The 25,423-nt window shown below is 38.9% G+C and overlaps 1 pseudogene; it reads right to left on the minus strand.

Moving 5' to 3' along the window:
- Nucleotides 1-24,391: 24,391 nt before the first annotated feature.
- On the minus strand, nucleotides 24,392-25,147 carry LOC143178353 (uncharacterized; annotated as a pseudogene).
- Nucleotides 25,148-25,423: the final 276 nt, after the last annotated feature.

A 25,423-nucleotide genomic window follows, 5' to 3' on the forward strand; every position in this document is an offset into this window, starting at 1 on the left:
TTTTTTATTACTATATATTTTGTATAACTTTACATTTTTTAGTAAAATATTATTTTTTATTTTATACATAATAAAATTTAATTACCTCTAACGCTTTCCCTTCCCGATAAGGTGATAGGCGATTAAGAATATGAAATTAAAATTTTAAAAACAAGTTTTAATTTTAAGAATTGAAGCACAACCCAGATTTAACCCAGACCCTAGACCTGGACCTAGACCAGATCTTACAAAGTATTTAATACTGTATAAAATTACAAAACTTAATATAAGATTCTATTGTAATTTTAATAGCATGTAAATAATATTAAAATTTAAATTTAAATAATTTTAAATTTAAAATATCTTAAAATTTAAATAATTTTAAGTTTAAATTTAAATTAAAAAATTAATTTAAATAATATTAAAAAAAGCATTTAATTAAAAATTAACATTGAAGTTATATTTCATGTACTTAGTTACCGCTATCACATTTACCTTCCCACTCCATATTTGCATTTTTATCAATTATATTTGAAATAACTAATTTCATGTACTTAATCACATTTACCTTAACACTCCATATTTGCATTTTTATTAATTATATTTCAAATAACTAATTTCATGTACTTAATCACATTTACCTTCCCAGTCTCATATTTGCATTTTTATCGATCAATCTTTTTCGCTGGTAAAATAGTTTGGATCAGCATTGATTTTTACCTATTACCTACTTACCATCTGTTGGTAAGGTCTGGATGAAGACCTCAGTGGTGGATCCTGTCCCCTCTCCCCTCCACTGCAGCTCAGCCCATTCTGTGACGTCATAAAGCGTGACATCATAAGGTGTGACGTCAATAATCGTGACATCATCAGGCGTGACGTCAGTAATCGTGACGTCAGCAGGTATGACGTCACACCTGCCCATCCCACGCCTGTGACGTCAGCCTCCTCGAATACCCTTCTAGACACCCCATTACACTGCTACTGTAGTAGTTTGTATTTTGTTAATTTTGAATACTTTACATACGTCTTTGAATGCCTGACTTAGGAAATTAGTTTCATGATTTGTCAGTATTTTGCTTGGAATCCCGTATTGGTGTATGAGTCTTGTAACAAACTCTTTTGCTCGGTCTTAGACTCTTGGTTTTCTGTTGGTATGGCTACTATGTTTAGGGCGCATTCTTCGGATGGTTCTGTCGGGTTATCCGTGATGACCATAGTGGTATTCATAATTCGCGATACTTTTTTTTTCTGGCATTTTCCACATTTTGAGATGCAATTTTCTATGTCTTTCCTCCTATCAGGCCATAGGTGCTTTAGCTTGATACGCTCTAGTGTTCGTTTGTTGTCCAAATGTCCGCCGAAGGGGGTGCCATGATATTCGTATAGGATACGTTTCTTTTCTTCCTCCGCATACATTGGGTCAATCGTTTGTATGTCTTTGTCTTGTGAAAGCTCGTCTTTATTGCTGGAGTTCTCTGCGTCTATGGTTTAGATTTCGTCGCGCTTGTTTACCGTTTCTTTCCTTCGTCAACCCCGGCCTCTTTTTATCACGAACATCCTATTGAGTGCGTGTGCATTCTTAATCGTCTTACCGCTTTTGTACTCTATGGTATAGTTGTATTCCGCTAATTTTAATCTCCACCACGTTAATCTAGAACCTGGGTCTTTTACGTTAAAAAACCAAGTGAGTGGCTTATTATCGGTTACTATGATGACCTTATTTCCGTATAGGTATGGCTGGAAATGTTGCGTAGCCTATACTACAGCTAGTAATTCCTTCTCAATGGTACTGTAGTTTATTTCTGCTTTGTTCAAGACTTTACTTCCGTATGCTATCGGTAGGTCCTAACCTGGATTCCCTTGGGATAGGATTGCACCTACTGCTTTTCCTGAAGCGTCTCTTGTCAAAATAAATAGTTTTGAAAAATCGGGGTATTGTAATAGCAATACCGTAATTAGTTGTTCTTTTAGGATGTCGAAAACGTCATGTTCTTGGGCGATTCACTTAAATTCTGGATTTTTCTTGAGTAGTTGTGAGATGGGGTTCGCAATCTTTGAGAAATGCTGTATGAATCTTGTCTAATATCCTGCTAGGCCTAAGAATGATTGTATGTCTTTGAACCTTTTGGGGACTGGAAGATTCTTGACGGTCTGTTTCGTCTTCGCCGGTTATTTGGCGAAGTAAGTGGACTGTATATGCTGATTTGTTTGAATTTCGCTCGAAATTCCTGCCGGACTCCGGGACAGAAGGAGCAAGAGACAACGGGCACAGTGACCAAAGACAAAGAAAGGAGGGTCTTTGAAATTACCCCGAGCACGATCACCAAATACTTTAGTTTATTTCTTGATCGAACCTTAGAAACGATACGTCCTTAGTCTTCACTCAAATTACAGTTAAAAAAAAAGAAAAAGATTAATACTTGCGACAAAAGAAAAAATTGTGTAACAAAGCGATCGAGGCTACGATCCGATCGACAAGATAGTTACGATTATCCGTTACGCAATAATCGTTAGAGAGAAGCGCGCTGCCGATCGGCAACAAGCCACAATGCATTTAATAGCATAAAAAACACCTTGCTAGCGAAAACCTAATTAAATTCGTTATCGCCTCGATTCGGATATCGGGCATGCGCGTCGATCCGCCCGCCAGTGGCCGCAGGGAGGGGGGTCTAGTCGCCGCGGCGACTCGCTAGCTTGAACCGCACGAAACAGCGTCTAATTTCGAAGGATCTGGTTTTATTTCGTCCTTGCTAATCAAATGTCCTGTGTATACTGTTTCTTTTCGTAGGAATTCACATTTGTCTGGTTGGAGTTTTAGCCCACTTTCGCAGATGCGGTCGAATATTAGAGGAAGACGTTCAAGGTGTTCCTTTAATGTGTGTCCGTAAACTATTATGCCGTGTAAGTATAAAAAACATTTTAGTCCGTGTAGTCCTGATAATACTGTGTCCATTAGTCTTTGAAAAGTTGCCAGCGCGTTTCTGAGTCTGAATGGCATCCAGCTTAGTTCTATTAGGTGTTTTATTTTCGGTAGAGTGTTTGACGAGAGATTTTCCTCCGTCGAGCTGCCGTGAGCTCGAGGCAGAATAGTCTGATAACTTCGCCGTATCCGTCCTTCAAGTCGTTCGACAGAAAGAACGAATGTCCAGATGGACGCCAGGCACTTTCATGCCAACTATAATGAAATCGACAACGCTACGCGATTCTTGCAGAGCAGGTGCGGTGGGAAACCCCGACTAGCTCAGCGGAAGAGGAATGATCGTGGTTCGGACATACAGAGGAATTGCTTTCACGGCAAGGCAAAACGAAACGTCGAGTATCTTCCACAGAGGTTTATTCTACAAAATACTTGATCGTGCAGACGGCACGGTAACGGAAGAATACACAGGTGATCGGTAATAGTAACAAACACGCATCCTAAATATTTCGGCACACGCGGACTCGCCCGTTACAAACTTGGTGTCAGTCGTAGTGACACCGGAATAAGCGATACCTTGACAAAATACACAATTCCGCGATATCAGAGACGCCCTGGAGGAAACCCGAATCGCGCCTAGCACTAACGGCACTTCGTGCCCGGTAATTAGGGACCAAGGTAATCTGTGCAGCTTACCCTAATTTTCGCAGTCGTTCGCTTCCATCGTATCGGCAACGAGTAACGACGCTCGGCACGCGCGCATGCGACCCTCCCGATTCGCGGCACGTTCCTCCCCCGCGCAGCGACTGCCCCCCGGCGTACTCGCTATGTTTCAGACGCGTATGCGAAAAGCGCGGCCCCGCTCCTCTCCGGCGACGATCCGCATTTCGTCGGCACCGTGGAGACTTCCCCAGGACTTCCTCTAGCTCCTGCCGCCTGGACAACGATCTCCGGGCTCGCCTTCACCCTCGCCTTCCGCTTGAGCCATTGTAAAAGGGCAGCACCGCCGAACCATTCCTTTGCTTGCTGGGGCAGATTTTCCTTCGTCTCCCTGGTCCTCCGCAGAGGCGGCAAGTCTTTGAATTCCGAGGGTGGAGGGCCCCTATACCAAATGGTATAAATACGGCGCCTGAATCCGGAAACTGCACGGGCAGGGAACGGTGACGGCCTCAGGGTCCCTCAAGTTTCCTTTACAGCCCTGAAACGTCGTGCACTCGGCGCGGAGGCACCCGAAATTAGCTGTAATTCCAAATTCACGATATTTTTGATTACCCGGATTTCAAGTCTAGAGTCGAAAAGTATTTAGCACCACCTAGTTAGTCATATATGTCTGTTATGTTTAGTAATGGGTGTAAGTAATCTTCTGTTACTTCGTTCAGTTTGCGGAAATCTACTACTACTCGAAATTTGACTTTTCTTGACCCTTCTAGTTTTTTGCGTACTATTAGTAACGTAGTATTTCACTGACTAATGCTCGGCTTGAATATTCCCTAATCTATCATTTATTTTATTCGTGTATTTACTTCTTCCTTTTGGGCTTGTAATAGTCTATACGGCCTTATGTTGACTGGTTTGGTACCCTGGACTAATGGAATTAAGTACTCTGCTATTATCATGTGTCTTAGTTTATCTCCTTCTATGTGAAAGATGTTATTGTACTTCTCGTACTTCTTGTGAGCTGGTTTTTTTCTCTGTGTTTAGATGGTCTAATCTAATCTTGGTGCGTAAGATTTGCATTCTCTTCCTACGTTGCAGAAATCATACGTTGTGCGTTTGTGTGTCACGGTTACCACAGACTGTCGGTTCACCGTCGCTTGTAATTTCTTTTTCTAATTCTACTCTCGGTATGTTTACAAGGGTTTCTTCCGAGTTGATGTTTAGGTCAGGTATTAGACACTGCTTTTGCTGCCTATTGTAATGCCCAATGAAAAACAGCGAAGACTTATTTGTACTCCCAATACATTCCTAACAACCAATTTCTACACATCGATGATCTAGAAAATCTAATACCACTAATAATAACAGGAGACTTCAACAGCCACCATTCGCTCTGGGGATAATCGAGGACTGATGTAGGGGGTAAGAGAATCGAAAAATTATTACTAAATTTTAATTTAATACTTTTAAACACCAGAGAACCCTCCCACATTAATACAAGAAATGGATTGTTCAGCTCCATCGATCTAACAATATGTAGTCCAAGACTAGCACAAAGTATAGTGTGGAGAACACTAGACAACCTAAACGACAGCGACCACTTTCCGATCTAAATAATACACGACGACATCCCAAAACTCGGTATTCCTCACGTACCTAAATTGAATTTAAACAAAATCGACTGGCATATGTACCAAGAAAGCACAGACCACGCTAATAAGAAAAGGGAGCAGGCTATGAAACAAAGCCATCTGAGGTAAACGAGATACTAGAAGAATTCAAAACAACTATCACTACTGCAGTAAGTGAAGCCTCCATAAAAAACGAAAACATCTCCATTACGAAACGAGCTAACCCATGGTGAAACGGAAAATGTAGGCTCGCACTCAAAGAATACCACAATGCATTTAATAGCATGAAAAAAACCTTGCTAGCGAAAACCTAATTAAATTCAAGAAACTTCGAGTTAGCTTCCGTAGAACGATAAAAGAAAGCAAAAAGAAATCATGGGAAGCATATATCACGTCTTTAACAAAGAAAACACCAACCAAACAGGTATGGCAAAAACTAAAACGAAACTACAGAAACAGACCATCCAAGGAAATCAAATTTTTAGAACTAGGTGGAAACAAAACAGTAACCAGCCCTAAAAATATTGTCAACACTCCGGCCGGGAAATTTAAACTTAACGGAAAAGTAGCAATACCTAAACCTGGAAAAAACAAACACAAGCTGGAAAGTTTGGTAAGTCGCTGGAACCAACCAATAGCAATAACGAACAACATGTGCAAATTACTAGAAAAAATAATAAATAAGAGACTTAGGTGGCACATAGAAATATATAATCTTTTAAGACTAATTGTTTAAAAAAGCGATGATATAACGAGCACTTTATCTCGTTCGCGAAATCGTTGTCTGTTGACATACGTGACCCACGCCTTCGAAGGTCGCCTTCGGTTGGAGATTCCGTTGCGCTAATAACAAACACGGTAAATTTGGAGTATGACTCGTTTTTAGCTATTACAGTTGAACTCGAACAGGTGAACGACCTCTGTCAGCTGTTCGAATTTTAGGCCCGACGTCGAGTGGGGGCGTCGGAGCCTGGGAGAGAGAGAGAGAAAAGTGTCGAACATTGAACAAAGTAAAAATATGATAAGCGAGCGCCGCTGATACGCTAATTAGCGTATTCCGCGCATTCGCAGAGATACGCGCGAGTCTCGCAGTCTGTCTTGCGCCAATCTTTCGACAGGTAGCAGTTAAATCAGCAGCATTATAGCCATTTCAAGCCTACTTCGATAAGAGCATCTTGGTTTCTCCAAAACGCTCGAAGTCCTCGAAGCGCTAGAATTCTAGTTGACTGAGCAATTTCTCTTGCGGCCTGATCTATTCGTCTGTTCGGCTATCACGTATTATACGTGCGACAAACGGATCAGCTTGCAGAAAAGAAATTTCTTGGAGAATTAATGCACTCTTGGAATCGGTGATTGTCACGATTCTCTGAGTTTGCTAATCGTCAGAAGAGCATCTAGACCACTGCTTAGGTGCATTGGTTGACAGGTACATTGGGACAGAGTAAACGTAAATGCTTATCACCTCTACATTACTCGCGCTCTACCATCCGTTTAGTAGCAACTCCCGTGTGACGAATAGATGCACACAGTGAGGTGAACGGCGTCGTGGACCCTCTGGCCGTCACCAGCCTCCGAGCCTAGCACCAGCTAGGGATAGTGCATCTCCCAGCTCGCGAATCCCTGCTTACGTAATGGTTCGCACGAAGCAAACCTTTCTATAAGGTGTATAAGACGTAGAGAAGAGGTTTCCTCCTCTCTGTGCATTCGCCTGTCGACGATTCCTTTAATTGTAAAGGAAAATCGACTATACAGTCCACTGCACTACCTTCACGTTACAGGCAAGGTATTGCTATCCCCTCCACATAGGCTTGTTGTCAAAGCCTGGAGTTGGGAATCTTCGGTACAGCTTGATTTACATTCTCGCTTACCGGTGCGGTTCCGCCGCTATCTTTTTTTTCAGATGCCAGCGTTGTTGACAAGGCGTCGCCGAACAGAGGGCACCATATCCCCCGGCAGGACAGCGCCCGGAACAACGACGAGGAGCCCCCATCCCTTTTTGACAAATTTTAATAAACTTCCTACCTAAGCCTTTTTAAGGGCCGACTTAAATTTGATGAAGTGTACCAGTTTTCTTTTTAAAACCCTAGTTTTCACCTTTTCCGGAACCTAGTTAGATCCCTTATTATAAGCGATTCTAACAAAGTGAAATTAAAAAATAATACTTGAAAAGAAAGTAAAACTTTTTAGCCGCGCCGCGGCGCACAGGTTTGGAATGTTTTTCCTTCCTTTCTTTCAAAAGGAAGAAAGTTTTCTGTCGAATTAAAAAGAAGATGGGAGAAATCAAATCGAACTGAGGTCAGATTTCTTCAGCGGAACGTTTGTTGGCTAGAATCTGCATTTGAGTTTCCTGCAGACGTTTTACAAGAATCTTCTATGGAAGAGCAAATAGATTCGAAGCATTTTGTAAAAAAATCGTTTGCAAATTGCTCTGAACGACAGAAAATGCGTAGAACTGCAGATCTACGGAAGTCTTTCTCAGGGGAAGAACTGCTGTTTGCAGCAAAGATGAAAATGCGAGAAGAAGGCCGAAATCAGATTTTCTGTTGAAATACCCCAATGAAGCGGAAAGAGTAAAGAAGACTTGTTTTGAAAATGCTCAAAGCAGAGATTTATGCTTGTTTAAAATACAGTTAAATTTCGAATCTTTGTTTTGCCCGCGAGAATCGCAATACGTTAACATACGTGACCAACCGAAGGTCGCCTTCGGTAGGGGATTCAGTTACGTTGACAATAAACTCAGTACATTCGAATTACGACTCGTTTTTTCTTCCGATGCGGTTGAAGTTCGAACAGGTGAGCGATCAGGATCAGCTGTTTGAATCTCAGACCCGATATCGAGTGGGGGTATCGGAGCCTGACAAAGAGAGAGAGCAAAATCGGTACATTAGACAAAGATAGACAATGATAAGCGATCGCCGCGTAGCGGATTTTCGGGGACTCCGCGATTTTCGCGGAGCGTCTCGCGCTCGCAAGTCGAAGTCAGTCTTGCACCGATCGCTCGCACGCACACGGTAGCAAGGGACAGCAATTACAGAAGAGTCTGCTGAGTTAGGAAATTTGGGCACCAAGTTCCTTAGCTCGTGACGCCTTCTACGTTGTGTTATCGTACTGCAGCTCGCTATTGCTCCATTCGAGAATCACGTAATACACGTGCGAAGGAGCAGCGATTGTTTAGTCGCGATAGTTTAAAAGACAAGTAACTGCACTCTTGGAATCGGTGGTTACCTCGATTCCCTGAGTTTGCTTTTCGTCGGAGGAGCAATCAAGACCACTTCTTGGTTGAGCCACGATATTGGCACCAAACAGAGAGGGTGAACGCAAGTGTGTCACCTCTGCGTTGCCCGTGTTATATCACCCGTTTGGTAGCAGCCCGCGTGCGACGAATAGATGCGCACGTCGCGGTGAACGGTGAGTGATAAAACCTCTGGCCTTTATCAGCCACCAAGCCTAGCTAGTGCTAGTGCCGTGGGTCGAACGCTCGCGAATCTTGGCTTACAACCGTGATTCGTACGAGGCAAGCCTTCTTGGAAGGCAGGTTAAGCAGAGAAAAGGAGGATCCCTCCTCTCTGTATACTCGTCTGCCGACGCTTTCTTCAGAGCGAAGAAACGTCGATAATACAGTCCACTGCACTACCTTAACGTTACGTCAAGGTATTGCTCCCCCCTCCACATAGGCTCGTTATCGAAGCCTGGAGTCGGGAAGACACGGTATAGCTTGAAAGCAATACGCTCGCTTACCTGTGCGGTTCTACCGCTATTTTCTTTTCCAGACGCCAGCGTCGCTGACCGGCGTTCGAAGGAGGAGAGGAGCCGCGGACATTCGGCGAATAAACGGCGTCCCGAACACCAGGAGACCCCGTCCCAAAGTTTTAAAAAAAGATCAATAAACGTCGTAGTTAAGCCTTTTTCAAGGCCGACTTAAACTTGATCAATTGTACACTTTTTTTTGACATCCTCCTCTCAACCACCCAATCCGGACCCCGTTAGATCCCTGAATTCAGCGATTCTAACAATGCTCCAAAGAAAAAGCTCTCGGACTTATGACATCTTTAAATTTGTCTAAAGCTCAATACAGGATGCTAAGGGATTTTTCATTGAAGGAAGGCAATAATTATTTTCCTTCGTATTATCAGATACACCAGGCCAAAATGGAATGTTATCCGTCAAAAGAGTGTATTAACATAAGCGATAATGGTGTTGAAGTGAAGCTACAAGCTCTGTTGGATCATACAGTTAAACGTATACTAATGGTTACAAAATCAACCAAAGAGAAAAATTTGGTTTTAGTGAGCAAATGGGGATGTGACAGTGTATCTGGACAAAGCATATATAAGCAAACGGTTGCCCAGAATAATCCATTTGACGATTCTAACAGTTTTTCCACAACATTAGTACCGATCAAACTTTATAATCCGGAAAATATGCAAATTGTATGGACAAACGTAAGATCATCGTCCGCATTTTTCTGTCGGCCAATTAAGTTCCAGTTTACTAAAGAAAATACGGAAACCATTATTCAAGAAGTTTCACGTATCAAATCCGAAATTTCGTCATTAAAAGCATTTCAAATCAATGGTATTGAAATAAAATATAAACTTGTTCTGACAATGGTGGACGGGAAAGTTTGCAATGCTATTTCGCAAACAGCATCTGCTATGCGTTGCTATATTTGTGGTGCATCACCTATCCAGATGAACAATTTACAATTATTAGACTCTAAAATTTCTAAAGAAGAGTTTTATGAATTCCACTACATGCCAAAATTAAATTTTTTGAGTATCTTTTACATATGTCTTATAATTTAGATTTTAAGAAGTGGTCCGCTTCCACCCCTGAATTTAAACGCCTACAAGCAGAAAGAAAACGGATCATTCAAGACAAATTTCGAAATGAGTTAAGGGTATTAATTGACCGAGTAAAGCAAGGAGTAGGAACAACGAACGATGGCAATACAGCTAGGAGATTTTTTGAAAATCCAAAAAAGACATCGGAGATTATTGGGATCGAGGAGTGTCTGATTCGCAGATTTGCAGTCCTTTTACAAGTTATTGCATCAGGTCAACAAGTAAATGCAAATTTGTTCGGTGCTTATGCCAGAGAAACGGCTGAAATGTTTGTATCAAAATACGGTTGGTTTTATATGCCAACCACTGTACATAAGGTGCTGATATATGGCGAGGATATTATTAAAAATGCCATACTCCCCATAGGACAATTATCCGAAGAGGCCCAAGAAGCCCGCAATAAAGATTTTAAAAAATTTCGAGAACATAAATCTAGGAAATTTAGCAGGAGTTCCACTAATCAGGACATTGTGAATAATTTATTAATTACATCCGACCCACTAATTTCCACAATTAGACCCCATTTTGCTACCATAATTAACAAATCATTGTTTCCGGAAGCAATAGAAATATTAGTTTTTGACTCTAGTTCAGTTACAGAAAATAATTAATTAAGCATTTGTTTTATATTTCTAGAAAATTAGCTTATATGAGTTCATGTTAGTTAAAATGTTTTTAGTTTATATTTATTATTAGATCGTTAACGTTTATTAATAGGCATTATATTATATATTACGCAGTGTTTTGCATTTCATAAAATTTGTAACATGTACATACATATTCATCAAACATATTTTCATTTATGTAAATATTCAAATTTCCTATTTCTTCTTATGTAAATATTCAAATTTCCTTTTTCTTCTTATGTAAATATTCAAATTTCTAATTTATTTGTAAATTTTATTGGCTTAATCTCTGGCTCAGGGACTTCTGAGTACCTTTTGTTATACAATAATGGACAAAATGTATTTTATTATAAATAAATGTAATGATATTGTTCAAATGAAGTTAAGCCAATTTATCTAGCATCACAGGTTGTTTCATTTATTATAACTTCGTTCCTAATTATGATCTTACAGTCAAAATAGACAATTCGTATCTTTGTATTGTCTACACAACATTCATGGAGTTTGAATATTAGGGGGATTTAAATTTTTCAGCAATAATTACATCCTGTTTTATAAGCGTTTCGTTCCAAATGAGCGATCTATTGTAGCTGGGCTCAAGCGCTCGCCGGACAATGAGGTTATGTAACACTTCCAGTTACAAAATTTCAATTTCTTTTCAAGGTGGTACGCGGTGGCAAGAAGTGTTACAATATTATTAAAGTACAATGTCTAGAGTACTAACTTACGTTAATTAAAACTTAAGATACCTTAAGATTTTCACGTAGTCAACGATCGAATTTAACTTTACTCATGAACTCCTTAGTTTTTTTGGAAGCAAGATATCTTGTTGAAAAAATAGATAGAATTTAAAGAAACTGTGTATATATTACCTATAAAACATACTACTTAGGATAGCTGAATTAGATTTCATACTGAGTTTCAGAGATGTTAAAAAAATATTGACAAAGTCGAGCTTGAAAATGGGTTCACTATCGTCACCTTAACGATGACGGTTTTTACACTACTTTTTTGGATAGCTTAATCAAAGGAATTATACTTTTAATTGCATTTCCTATCAGAGAAACGCATTGGCTACAAGTATAAATATAGCATTCGGTTGAATTCAAAACTTCAGATTTTAGCATATGTCCAAAAATTTACGTTACTCGTTCCACTGTGCGCCGTGCCGTGTCCTGGACCAGGAAGCCTCGCAAGCGAGCCGTGTACTGGTGGTCGGACGAGATCGCCGCCTTGCGTGACATAAGGATGGTGGCTCGACGGCGGTACAGTAGGGCCCAGCCAGGACGGAGTGTCCGTTTTTTTTTTTATGAGGCATATTTTATTCATGTACAATGTTTACATAGTTTACATTGTATAGCGTAATGAATATTACAATTATTTTTCGTATTATTTAACATATCGTTAGATTGTCCCCTTTGGGGCGCTCGCATAACGCTCATATCATGTTTTGATTACTACTGTTTATTCTAAAGATTATTATTTTTGAAATAACTATGCCTAAGAATTATATATTGATGAAAAATTAATTGTGTTCTAAAAAAAAATAAAATATTTTTTTATAAAAAAAAATCTGAACACTTTTTATTTCTGACTCCTGTATTGGTAAAAACATATCCAAACACTCCCCATTCACTCATACCATACACTCATCGTTCTTGCACTCCTCTGTCTATTTACATATTTACATATTTACATTGTGCTCAAATGGTTATGAGTAATCGCCGGTACTATCTGGTTGAGATTTGGTTTTCCCGGTTATTAGTTACATTTTTTGTGATGAGACTGTGCTTATCCTAGATTTCTAAGGTCTATTGATTATCTATTTATTGCTGATTCCTCTAGCCACCAGTATTTTTTGAGTTTTTTTTTGTGGTTGTCTATTATGTCTCTACTTGGTAAGGATGTATTGTATACTATATCAATATCGGTATCCCTACTGTTTGTGTTTTTTGGATACATTATTCTTTTGTCGCTGGATTTTCTTTTGATGTGGTATATAATAGGCACAAAGTTATTGTCCGTGATTCTGCCCGTCCTGTCTAAGTATATAAAGGCTTCGGGTGGTATGTTTCCTGTTTTGGTGGTTCTTTCGTAGTATTCATCATTTGGATACAGGGAGCTCCATATTAGGTTGTTGCTTTTTATGTGAGTTAGGTTTGCAAAGTAGTCTCTGATAAGTTTTATTATATGGCTGTCTATCCTTGGTATATTGGCTGTATTGTACAGGTGATTACAGCTTTCGTAGTGTAAGAAGTTTGTATGACTGCTTCTATACATGTGTAGGCATGCTCTTAGGCATTTTCTTTCAAACATCCTGATTTTTTCCATCTGGTGCGGGCTCAAGTTGAACCATATGGGGCACCCATATGTTAATATTGGCCTGATTAGTAGGAGGTAACATAAAATTTTGATCCTGTTATTAAGGTGGTTTGAATAAAAGATTCTGCCATTTGCTTTAAAGGCCTTCTGTGCTTTTTCTAGCTGAATATTTATATGTTTATTTAGGAGCAACCTGTCATCTAAGTGTATTCCTAGGTACTTGACTATGTTTTTATGTGGTATTTTTGTGTTTTCTGCTATTATTCCAAAGTTCTTATATGTATTCCGAAAAGTCTTGCATTTATTTTTTAGCTTTTGTCTAAATAAAATTGTTTCACATTTACTGGGGTTTATCCTCAATTTCCAGGTTTGATAGTAATTGTTTATTTTATCGTATATTTCTTGCATTTTCCTTTGAAGCTGTGCCACATTTTTGCCCTTTATATACACAATTAGGTCATCTGCGAAAAATATTACATTTGTGTCAGTCATATTCTGAAGATTGAATAATTTCGGGATTTCTGCGTTGAAGAAGTTAAATAGAGTTGGTGCTGTGACCGTTCCTTGTTGTAGGCCATCTTCTAAGGTGTATAACGGATATTTTTTGTCATTTCCATCTATGACGAATTTTTTATTATGCAGCATACTTGTTATTATTTTTAGTAAATGCATTGGGCACCCTTTTTTGTTTAATTTATATAATAGACCTTTAATCCACACAGTATCGAAAGCTTTCTCCAAATCTATTAGGCATGCTGCCACCGATTCGTCATTGAATAATGCCGAGTGTATGTCTGATGTAAGCTTTTGTAGCGCATGTGTTGTGCTCAATTTGTATCTGAACCCAAATTGGTTGTCCGGTATTATGTTGTTTTTTTCGTAAAGTTCCTCTAGGGCTTGTTTTATCAGTATTTCAAATATTTTTGAAATGTTCGGTAGTAGACTTATAGGTCTATAGCTGGATAGCTGAGCCGGGTTTTTGCCTTTCTTATGTAGCGGGATGACTTTCGCCAACTTCCATTTCTCGGGGAAGTAATAGTTGTTAAGGCAGTTGTTAAATACAATGTTGTATTCATATGTTAAGTAGAAGGGTAGGTTTTTAAGAATTATATTGGGAATTCTGTCCACACCAGAAGATTTTTTGTTGCTTAGACTTTTGAATAATTTGTATGTTTTTATTGGGTTTGTGAAGTAGTTTGGGTCTTCTTCCCAATTTGGGTTGGTTGCCTGATTTTTAACTGAAAATTGAATGATTGATTTTTGGTTGGCTGCGTTTGATTTTATTTCTGACATTAGCTTGTCATAGAATTTTTCAATTATTTCTGTGTGTCTTCTATTTCCAAGGTTTTTATTTTGCGAGTACACCGTTGCAAAGTTTGCGCCTAATAGTTTCATTTTGTCTACTTCGTTTGTGAATATGAGGTTCCCTTTTTCGTCCTTTTGTATGTTGTTTATCGCTATTTTTCCTTTCTCTAGTATTGTTGAGTTGTTTGCTTCTGTTTCAATGTTTGGTATAGTGAGAGTATCTTTTTTTCTGAAGATTTGGTTTAATTGGGGGAACATTTTTGTCGAATCCAGAGGAATGTTCTTAATTTTGTTTTCCCAGAAACTATTTACCGATTTTTGGAATTCTATTTTGATAGCCTTTTTGTATTTTTTTATCAGTTCTTTGGTGCTTTTGATTATCCCCTTGGATTGTGTGGTAGGATGTATGTATTCCCTGTTCAACAGTGAAATTAGGATCCCTTTTATTTTCTGTAGCTTTCTGATCTTATTGTTTACATATAGCTCAGCTGAGTTGTATTCTTTTTGCTTGGGTACTTTTTTATCTATTGCTTCTGTTATTGATTTGTTCAAAATATCGAGATAGTAATCTATTTCATCGTTTGACAAATTTCTGTTTGCTGGTATATTTGCTGTGTAGTTTTTTAGTATATACTTTTGGAAGTCCGTCCAGTCCGTCTTGTTGTAGATGAGAGGGTATTCTGGTTCGTTGAATACTATCTTGTCGTTTGCACCAGGTAGTTTGAATTTTATGCAGATTGCTCTATGGTCGCTATCAATGTTGATGGTTTGTAATGTTCCATTTGTATTAGTTTCTAGGAGTTTGATTCTGCTATCCATCAGTCCGATGTCTATGTGTGCATTGCTTCTTGGGTAAGTGGGTGTATTTGTTCCTCTTAATTCTAGTTTGTAATTTATACCGTTGTCATTTATCCAATTATTAAGCGCTAAGCCCCTTCCGTTATTATATGGATTATTCCAGTTTGTGTGTTTGGCATTTAAGTCACCTGCCAGTATGTAATGGTTATTCTGGCTATTTAATGCTAGTTGTTTGAATATATAATCTAATTCCTTTATGAATTCCTTTGATTCGGCACCTGGGGCATAAACGGATATTATGAACAAGTATCTGTTGATTTGTAGTTTTATTTTGATTATGATTGTTTCCAATATATTCGTCGTGATTGCTGGCATGATTCGTTCATAACTAATATTATTTTTTATTAATATAGCTACTCCACCTCCATTTGATGAGTCTCTGTCCTTTCGAATTGTAATATATTTACTGAATTTTGGTTTATGGTGTTGATTGAGTTTGGTTTCATTCAGAAGCATAAAGTCTGGGTTCTCTTCTTTTAGTATTTGTATTATGTTGTGTCTCCTTTCGTTGGTGGCTATCGAGTTCACGTTTGCTGAAATTATTTTAAATGTATTGCGTCTATTATTGTTGTCGTTGTTGTCCATTGTTTGTTTCCATTGGTTCGTTATTCAATATGTCTTGGGATGTGAAGTTTGTATCGTAACCGCAGTATAATAGGTGAAGCCTCTGAATATTGTTTGTATTTTGGATAATTCTATTTTCGAGTCTGCACATTTGCGTTGTGAAGAATTCTTTAAACTCTATTAGAGTGTTGTTAATTTGGTTAAGACTCGGGTTATTGTTTGATATTGATTGTAGTTTTTGGATTGGTGTATCTGCTGGTTTTGCTATGTTTGATGGTGTTATTTTTATGTTTGATTTTGTGATATTTAAGCTGTTGTTGTTGTTTCTTGTGATCTGTGCATATGTCTGGTTACTCTGTGTATTAAGTGTGTTTATTGCCGTGTTGAATCTAGCAATCGTATCTTTTTTTGCTGCAGTTTTTTGTCCTATTTTATTTAAGATTACATTTTTTATTTCTTTTAATTTGGGGCACCCTTTGTAAGACGCTGGGTGTCCATAAATTCTACATCTAATACAAAAAATTTTTTGTAGGTCTACTTTTTCGTCTTTTTTGAGTTTACAATTACCTGGTTCATGTTTGTGTTCACATTTTACACATCTGAATTCTAGTTGGCAATTTGTGGATGAGTGACCCGTCCTCTGGCACCTGTAGCATACTAAAGGATCTTTTTTAATTATCCTTTCCCACGATATTACTTGATGTAATAGGAATTTAGTTTTAGTTATTACACTTAAGTCACTACTTGGGGATACTTGTACACTAAAGAAAGGCAGCTTCGTGTTGTTTTTTTTTGACTGTATGGTGGAGAATTGTGTTACTTTGAGGAATTTTACGTTTTCTAAGTTTAATTTTACTAGTTCTTCTAATATTTCACTTGCTTCGATGCTGTTGTCTAAACCTTTTAAGAGCAATGTCTTGGGTTTCACTTCTTTGGGAGTGAAGGTGAAGAAATTTATTTCTTTTGCTTTGAGAGCTTCTATCATTTTTATATATTCTGCTATTTTCTCTACTTGGATGTAATGTTTATTATTATTGATGCGTTTTATCTTAAAGTTATTAAGTTGCAGGTTTTCTTTAGCTAACCTGAACGTGGCTTGTTGTGATGCACTCATTATATATATAATAGGCGGTTTTATCTCCTTGTAGCCCTGTCTCTGTTCTCTAGATGACTGTGCTTCTATAATTTTGTGATTTACCCTTTCCTCTTGCTTCTTGGCTGACTCTGACTCTTCCCAGTCCATTCCATGGTTTGATGTTGAGGATGTTCCTACGTTTTCATTTGTTAATTGTTTTCTTTTGCCTACCACATTTTCTTCGTGTTCTATTAATCTCTTTTTTTTGTAAACTGAATTTTTCCTTTGGTATTCCATTTTTGCCTCGTCTGTTTTTAAGTTTAATTCGGTTATATTTTTTGTGAAATCCTGCCCTGCTTCTATTTTGTCTTTATGTCTTGCATTATGTTTTTTTTCTTCTTCCAGTTGCTTTGATAGCTCTTCTATTCTTTCTTTGAGTTCTTTTATTGTCTGTAGTAGAACTTCTTGGTTCTCTTCTTTTTTTAAATTTTGATTATTTTGTTTTGTGGTTTTTGGCTTCATTTTCTCTCCTTCAGAGTCTGGTTTAATCTTTGATTTAATTTGGAGGTTAGGTTTTATGGCAATATTCTTTTTCTTTCTTTGCCTAATTTGATTTAGTAGGTCCACTCCTGTAATTATTTTCCCTGCACTATCTCTTTTCCATTTTATTGTGTCCAATAAATATTTGAGGTCCTCATTTTCTATTTTCGTATCATTATCTGCCACGTGTTCGCCTAACCTGTCCGTGTTTGGGGGGCTGTCCCCCTTATCTAGATCTTTTTGCTCTATTGTGTGTTGCTCAAAATATGCGTTAATTAATTTTTTATTTACTCACTTTCCTTTATCTTATTGTAATCTTTGTTTATACCTCTGATACTGTAGTCCGGTTTTAGCACGATGCTGCACGACGCACGACCGTGACTCGACTCCAGCACGACGCTCTAACCAACTGAGCTCAACGACGGAGTGTCCGTACGGGCCCTGAGATGGGCCCTGCGCGTTCACGGACTACGGTCGGGGTAGGTCCTGCGCATGCGTAAAAGTAAAAGCGAGGACGGATGGTCCTCGTCTGGAAGAACGGCAAGCCTGTGGGTTCGCCCTCCGCGTACCGACCCATATGCCTCCTCGACGAGATCAGTGTGCTATTCGAGCGCGTGCTCGATTGCCGACACGAGAAAGCGGTGTCCCGTGACAGTTCCGGCATAGACCAATGCCAGTTTGGCTTCCGTGGGGTTAGGATCGTCGCTGAACGCGATCGCATCAAATCCCTCACGGACGCGGCTATCTCCCGGGACGCGGTTGCGTTGGCGATAAGTCTTGATATCGCTGACGCATTTAACTCCTTGCAGGGAGGGGGGGGGGGGGGGGGGGGGGCGTCACTCCTGTTGACGCCACGCCTGATGACATCACGTCTTGATGACGTCACGTCTGCAATAGGTTAAAATCAATGCAAACAGTATTACCGACGGAAAATTTATCGATAAAAATATAAATATGGGAGTGGGAAGGTACTGTTTTACCGACGAAAAGAATTGATCAATGAAAAAGCAAATGGTTATTGGGCGAGAATATTGTCGCCATTTTGTATTTCTTTATCAATCAATATTATATAACTTCTTGGGGAGAAGGAAAACGGTTGTAAAGTTTGGTCAAGGTCTGGGTTAAGTTTGGGTCGTGCTTCAATTATGAACAGATCATACGTCGAGTAGTGAAAAGTAAAGGAAGTTACTCTATTCCGGCTTTAGGTCAATGCACCTTGCTAGGTTTTCTGTCCCTTTAAACGTCTTTATTTGGAATACCCGCACTGCTGTGTTGGGCCTCACCGTTCGGGGTAGCGTTGCCGCGTAACAGAGTAGTGGTATGTCCATGCTCCTGTCTGTGACTCTACACAATCAACCGAAGCCAAATTTTTAACAATTTTTTCTGGTTAAACGGTTCGTTTCCGGTACATGGTTCTCTTTTGTTTTCATTCCCATTCCAAGTTTCGCCTTAGTTTTCATAGCAGTCCAAAGTGCTGCAGTTGCAGCTTTTTCACTCAGAGTCGAATCTTTTGCAGTGATACGTTTTTGCGCTTTGTCAGCGAGTATATGTTACTGTGCGAATATGCAATATCGTGTTCACGACATGCAGCGTCCAAGGGACTGATGCCTGAATCACCTCTTGATAATCGCTTCGAAAGATGAGTTCCTGGAGAACAAAATTGGTATCCAGGAATATGCAATTCAATAGGAAGAACGTTTATTGTTCGATTCAAAAACCCGCTATCAACTTTTACTTTTGTCGAAGGCATTCACTACAGTTCTTAATCAGTGATAATGGACCGTCAATATGCGTTTGCTGCGAAGGATGATTGCAGTGTTCCAAATACCGACGATATTGTTCATCCTCCTTGTCAGCTTTTATACATATTGTTTAAAAAGCGGTTATATAACGGGCATTTGGCTCGCCCGCGAGATTCGTGATTTGTTGGTATACGTGACCGACCGAAGGTTGCCTTCGGTTGGAGAATCCGTTGTCCTAGCAGCAAAACACGGTCAGCTGTCGTATGACTTGTTTTTATCGTTAAAATTGAAGTTCAAACAAAGTAAGCGTTGTCGAGCAACAGTTTTGAACTCCAGGCTCGATGTCGAGTGGGGACATCGGAGCCTGAAGGAGAGAGAGAGTACATTTTACTACATTAGAACGAAATAAAAGATAATTAGTGAGCGCCGCGTAGTGGTAAAATTTAGCACATTCTCCACTTTGCATAAACACGCCCGGCACTCGCCCCAGCTGTGCTGCCAGACTGAGGACGCAAATCTTGAGAATTACCCCCTCCACTACGCATTCTAACGCACGGGCCGCGTATCCGTGAGCTCGGCACTTCGGGCAGCTTCGAACAGCTTCGGACAACTTGGGGCAGCTTCGAGAGGTCGAGAGAGAAGGTGGATCGTGATGCGCACTCTCTCATTCTTTGAAATGTTTAAATCCCAATCGCTAGTAAGCGGCAAGCGACACGCACCTTGCGTGAGCTTTCCGATTGCCTGGATATTTTCAGTTTCCAACTTAGAAAAATATTCTAATGAAAAAAAATTTCGAAAATTTTTTTCTGCAGAAAAACTCATTTTAAGACCCCTTGATTACGTTTTAACTAATAAAAAGAGAGCTTTTTTTAAAAACCGCATATGTTTATTAACCGAATTGCATTTAAACGACTGAATGAATTTCAATGAAACTTTATATCTAAATTTTATATTCACATCTCAAGATCTTATTAGATTTAGAGCAAAATCGATGCATGGATTATGATACTTACCTCTTATAATTATATTTATATTACACATATATTTTTTACTATTAGGTGGGAAGATAAAGATTTTCATTTGTAAAGTTAACGTAACGCGATTTAGTCTGGAAAACACTGCTTGTTTAGAGCTAGGACCGGGAAAAGAAATACTTCGAGTTGATTAGAGCTAGGGCCAGGAAAAGAGATGTTTCGAGTTGGTTAGAACTAGGACCGGGAAAAGAAATATATATATATATAAGCACAATTTTATTTCCGGTTCGGTTCCAAAAGGTCTTAACGGAAACATTCTCGCGCGACCGAATTCGAATTCTTTCGTGGCCCTAGCTCTAACCCAACTCAAAGTATTTCTTTTCCCGGTCCTAGTTCTAACCAACTCGAAACATCTCTTTTCCTGGCCCTAGCTCTAACGAACCCGAAACATCTCTTTTCCCGGTCCTAGCTCTAACCAACTCCAAATATCTCTTTTCCCGGTCCTAGCTCTAACCAGCTCGAAATATCTCTTTTCCTGGCCCTAGCTCTAACCAACCCGAAACATATTTTTTCCTGGCCCTAGCTTTAACCAACTGGAAACATATCTTTCACTGGCCCTAGCTCTAACCCAACTCAAACTCCCTTCTTGCTACCTACCCTCGGCCTGCCACCATAATTTTCAAGCATATAAAAATTTTTATCTCGAAAACAAGAAGAGAGCCACAATAATTTCATTTAGAAAAATTACTCCACGTCTGAAGATACATGATATAAAAAAGATTCAAAGAAATCGGTGAGGAGGCTCTTATTTTAAATAATTACCAATATAAATATTTTATATTGAAGGTTGTGACAACGTGCACGTTACTGGTCAAGAGTGGACTCTTAGTCTAATACATTTGACGAATTTTCAGTATCAGAGTATTTATTTTGTGACAATCTTGAATTTTGAAGTGCAATTAATTCTGAACTAGAAAGGGTTAATTCGATAAGAGCAGTGTTTTCCAGACTAAATCGCGTTACGTTAACTTTACAAATGAAAATCTTTATCTTTCCACCTAATAGTAAAAAATATATGTGTAATATAAATATAATTATAAGAGGTAAGTATCATAATCCATGCATCGATTTTGCTCTAAATCTAATAAGATCTTGAGATGTGAATATAACATTTAGATATAAAGTTTCATTGAAATTCATTCAGTCGTTTGAATGTAATTCGGTTAATAAACATATGCGGTTTTTAAAAAAAAGCTCTCTTTTTATTAGTTAAAACGTAATCAAGGGGTCTTAAAATGAGTTTTTCTGCAGAAAAAATTTTTGAAATTTTTTTTCATTAGAATACTTTTCTAAGTTGGACACTGAAAATATCCAGGCAATCGGAAAGCTCGCGCAAGGTGCGTGCCGCTTGGCGCTTGCTAGCGATTGGGATCTAAACATTTCAAAGAATGAGAGAGTGCGCATCACGATCCACCTTCTCTCTCGACCTCCCGAAGCTGCCCGAAACTGTCCGAAGCGCCGAGCTCACGGATACGCGGCCCGTGCGTTAGTATATGTAGTGGAAGAGGTAATTATCAAGATTTGCGTCCTCAGTTTGGCAGCACAGCGCCCCAGTCGTCTTACGACAGCCAAGCTTGCAACAGTCAATGCGACCGTTCGTCAAGCTTATCTCAGCTAGCCAGTCTTCAGATTTCAAGTAGTTTGGTTGCCAGACAATTGAAATCTCACTAGCTCTCAAAAGCTGAAACACTGTCGCCTACAAACTAGGATTCTGCTCTGCTCGATTCGTACGTATACTACGTACGACAGAGCACCTAGTTTGTCCTAGGGGACAATTTAACGAGATTTGCGCTCTTGTAATCGGGGCCTGCCCTGATTCTCTGAGTCTCGTCTTCGTCTCGGAGCAACAAAGGCCGCTGCCTGTTGGATCCCTGAGAGACGGGTTACAACAGAGAGAGATAACGTACGTGCCTATCACCTCTACGTTACTCGTGCTCTGCCACCCCGTTTAGAAGCAACCCCCGTGTGACGAATAGAAGCACACGGTGAGGTGAACGGAGTCACAGAGCCTCTGGCCGTCCTCAGCCTCCAGGACTAGCAATTCGCTGGTTATAACGTGTCCCTCCGCTCACGAATTCCTAAGTTATCAGGATTCGTACGAAACGAGCCTTTCGATAAGGTGCAAGGCGAAGAGAAGAGGTCCCTCCTCCTCTCAAGCCACTCGCTCATCGACTTCTTCTTCGCACCAGAAGAAGAGTGGATAATACAGTCCACTGCATTACCTTCGCGTTACAGGCAAGGTATTGCTATCCCCTCCACATAGGCTCGTGAGCGCAGCATGGAGTAGGGAATCTTCGGTATAGCTGGATTTACACTCTCGCTTACCGCTGCGGTTTCGCCGCGTTTCTGTTTTCAGACGTTAACGTCGCTAAAGGGAGCACCGGCGTCACCACCAAGGGCCCCCAGTTCCGAAGAGGAGCAAGGAGCCCCCAGCCCCGACACAAACATTTCGAAATTTTAATAAAAGTCGCTTAAAAGCCCTTTTAAGGGCCGACAAAGATTAAAATTGTGTATCCGCTTCTTTCATATACCCTCAATCTCACCTTATCCGGACCTCCGTTGAATCTCTTATTTTAAGCGATTCCAACACATACATTCAGGAAGCTTGTCCAACAAATTGTCAATATATGTACCAAACTCGCGCAATAAAATACTCTTTGGTTTATATTTCAACTGTTCAGAGGTTAAATCATGAATGTTAATGTCACCCGATATGATGAGAAACATTTCTACTAAAAAATGCGGTTCGTGAAACACCCCACGATTATACGTGTAAAAAATTTCGACAATTGAACTCAAATATTTGGCAAGAACATGGAACGCAGACGTGGCAATATGTTAGGAAACACTATACGTGGAATCATTTGTGGCACATCCAATTGTGGGAAGACCAAGGTGTTAATAAGTTTATTAGAAAGCCCTCATTGTGTAGGATTTGAGAATGTCTATGTGTATTCAAAGTCCATTTAGCAGTCGAAATATCAATATTTGGAGGATTTCTTGGCATGGATAGATGAAATTGTTTATTTTAAATTTTCAATCAATTGCGATGTTATAGCACCAAACAAATCGTTTCCAAATTCAATTTTCATTTTTAATAACATAGCATGTGACAAACAAGATACGCTAAGAGAGTATTTTGCAATGGGAAAACATTCAAAGGTAGACTGTTTCTATCGTTGTCAAACGTATGTAAAAATTCCCAAACATCGTATACACGATAATGCGTATCTATTGATTTCGTTTAAACAGGATGATACTGTGACGAACCGTGCGTTCACAGATAGAGCGGCTTACCTGTGAACAGGGAGTAAGATTCGTGTGGCGTGCGGTTATGAAATAAATTTCATAGACTATGATTTCTCTTTAAAATAATATATAACAATATATATTAACTAAATATTTTACACTACTAAAGTGCTCAATTCTATTCGTAAATTTCGACATAGGATGTCGCTTCGGTGACGTACTGATATTATGCGCATGCGTAATGGGAAGCATTCTACATACTGTGTATGCGCAAGCGCAATGCGCGTCGCTGGCGCGAGGATTTGATCTAGGGAATTGTGGTTAGGCTAAGGTTATGAGCTAGGGTTACTGCCACTGTACAGAATTAGCTATCACTTAATATTTATTAAATGTAAAAGAAAAATTGTCTTTTAAAACTCGATTTCTTCGTAGGCGAAATCGCAGCTGGTTGTTACAGTACTAGCTTAAAACAAATGTATAATGACCATGTAAATACGGACATGTCTTTTGATGATCTCACAGCACTGTGTCATAGTTGTTGGCAACACAAGTATGGCTTTGTTGTAATCGATAAGGATAACTCGATGTCTAATGGACGTTACAGCAGAGAATTTAATGAACTTTATTATGAAATTTCATAATACAATCAATTGCGTGAGCAAATACAAAACCGTTTTCGACAATGGATATGCACCAAATTGGACTGCGTAGGTGTCCAAGATAATCAAAGTACAGATAACCAATCCCGTGACTTATCTGCTGCAAGATTCATGCGGAAAACCTATTGCAGGAGGATTTTATGAACATGACTTACAACGCGTTATCAATCCCGATGTGTATTTAGTGGAAAAAGTATTGCGTAAGAAGGACGATAAGGTATATGTGAAATGGTTAGGATTTGATAACTCGCACGACTCATGGATGCATAAAAGTAATGTATTGTAAACATAAAAAGATGTTTTACTACAATGTTAATATATAAAAAATGCAAATAAATTGATTTTCATCAAATAATTTCAATCTATTATTGTACAGCTTCTATCCTTTACAATGTTATTTTATAATGCCCCCAAGGTAATGTATTATTTGAATCAGATATAAGATATCGCTTATCATCATATGGACTGAGAGCAATTTTCAATTCTGTTACAGTATACACCTTATGCAATTTAGATCTTATGCATGACTGACGACGAGTTATTTCAAATACATCGCGTAAACAATGCTTGTAATCATCGAAATTTATCATTCTGTCTACAACATTGTTTTTGATATCTTTCAATTTTTTCACATCTTTTTTACTAAACAGTTTCAAAGCATACATCTTTGGTCTAAGTCCAATGAATTCAGTCATTATTGAACCACTGTTTTCATCTTCCATCAAACGAGGCGTTTTCTTATTGACAAGCGGTATACCATATACATTGTCTATTGGATAATCGCTGATGTCGAATCTATGGATATGGCGTTTCATAATCTCATAAACATCTTCACATTGAATATAATAAATTAAACTGTCTGTGTCGGTATACATAACTTTACAATTTCGTTGGTGTAATGGATACATATAATCGTAGTGGAATTTCTACAAACATGTTTTTGATATGTCTAGAATGGCCATACCAACGTAAATTGGTTTGCTGAATTTAACCATAAATTCACGCAGCTCTATTGCAATTAAATTTTCTGAAAAAATACTTCTGCTATGAAAGTTAGGTTTTGAGATCATCGCCTCTACACCAAATCTTCCATCCCATTTTGTCAGAAGTTTTACATCAACATGTTTTCGAACATTTTCCATTGTTTTACCAAATACTACATTGTTCATTAATTTATACAAATTTTTTCAAAATCATTTGATGCATGTATTCGAAATTGAGTATTGAGACCATGCATGCAATTTAATGCAAAGATCATGATGTATACACTGTTGTAAGTTGCGATAATGAATAACGTAACGCCTCTTATCGTATAATGTCGCCAGTAACTTATCCTGTTTCTTACCAGGGGTTTGGCATGTGTCGGACAAAACGGTAGATCAGCATGATCATCATGCAGATGTGGATATTTTATATCA

Source organism: Calliopsis andreniformis, chromosome 1 (assembly GCF_051401765.1).
Source record: "Calliopsis andreniformis isolate RMS-2024a chromosome 1, iyCalAndr_principal, whole genome shotgun sequence".
In the NCBI taxonomy this organism is placed as follows: domain Eukaryota; kingdom Metazoa; phylum Arthropoda; class Insecta; order Hymenoptera; family Andrenidae; genus Calliopsis; species Calliopsis andreniformis.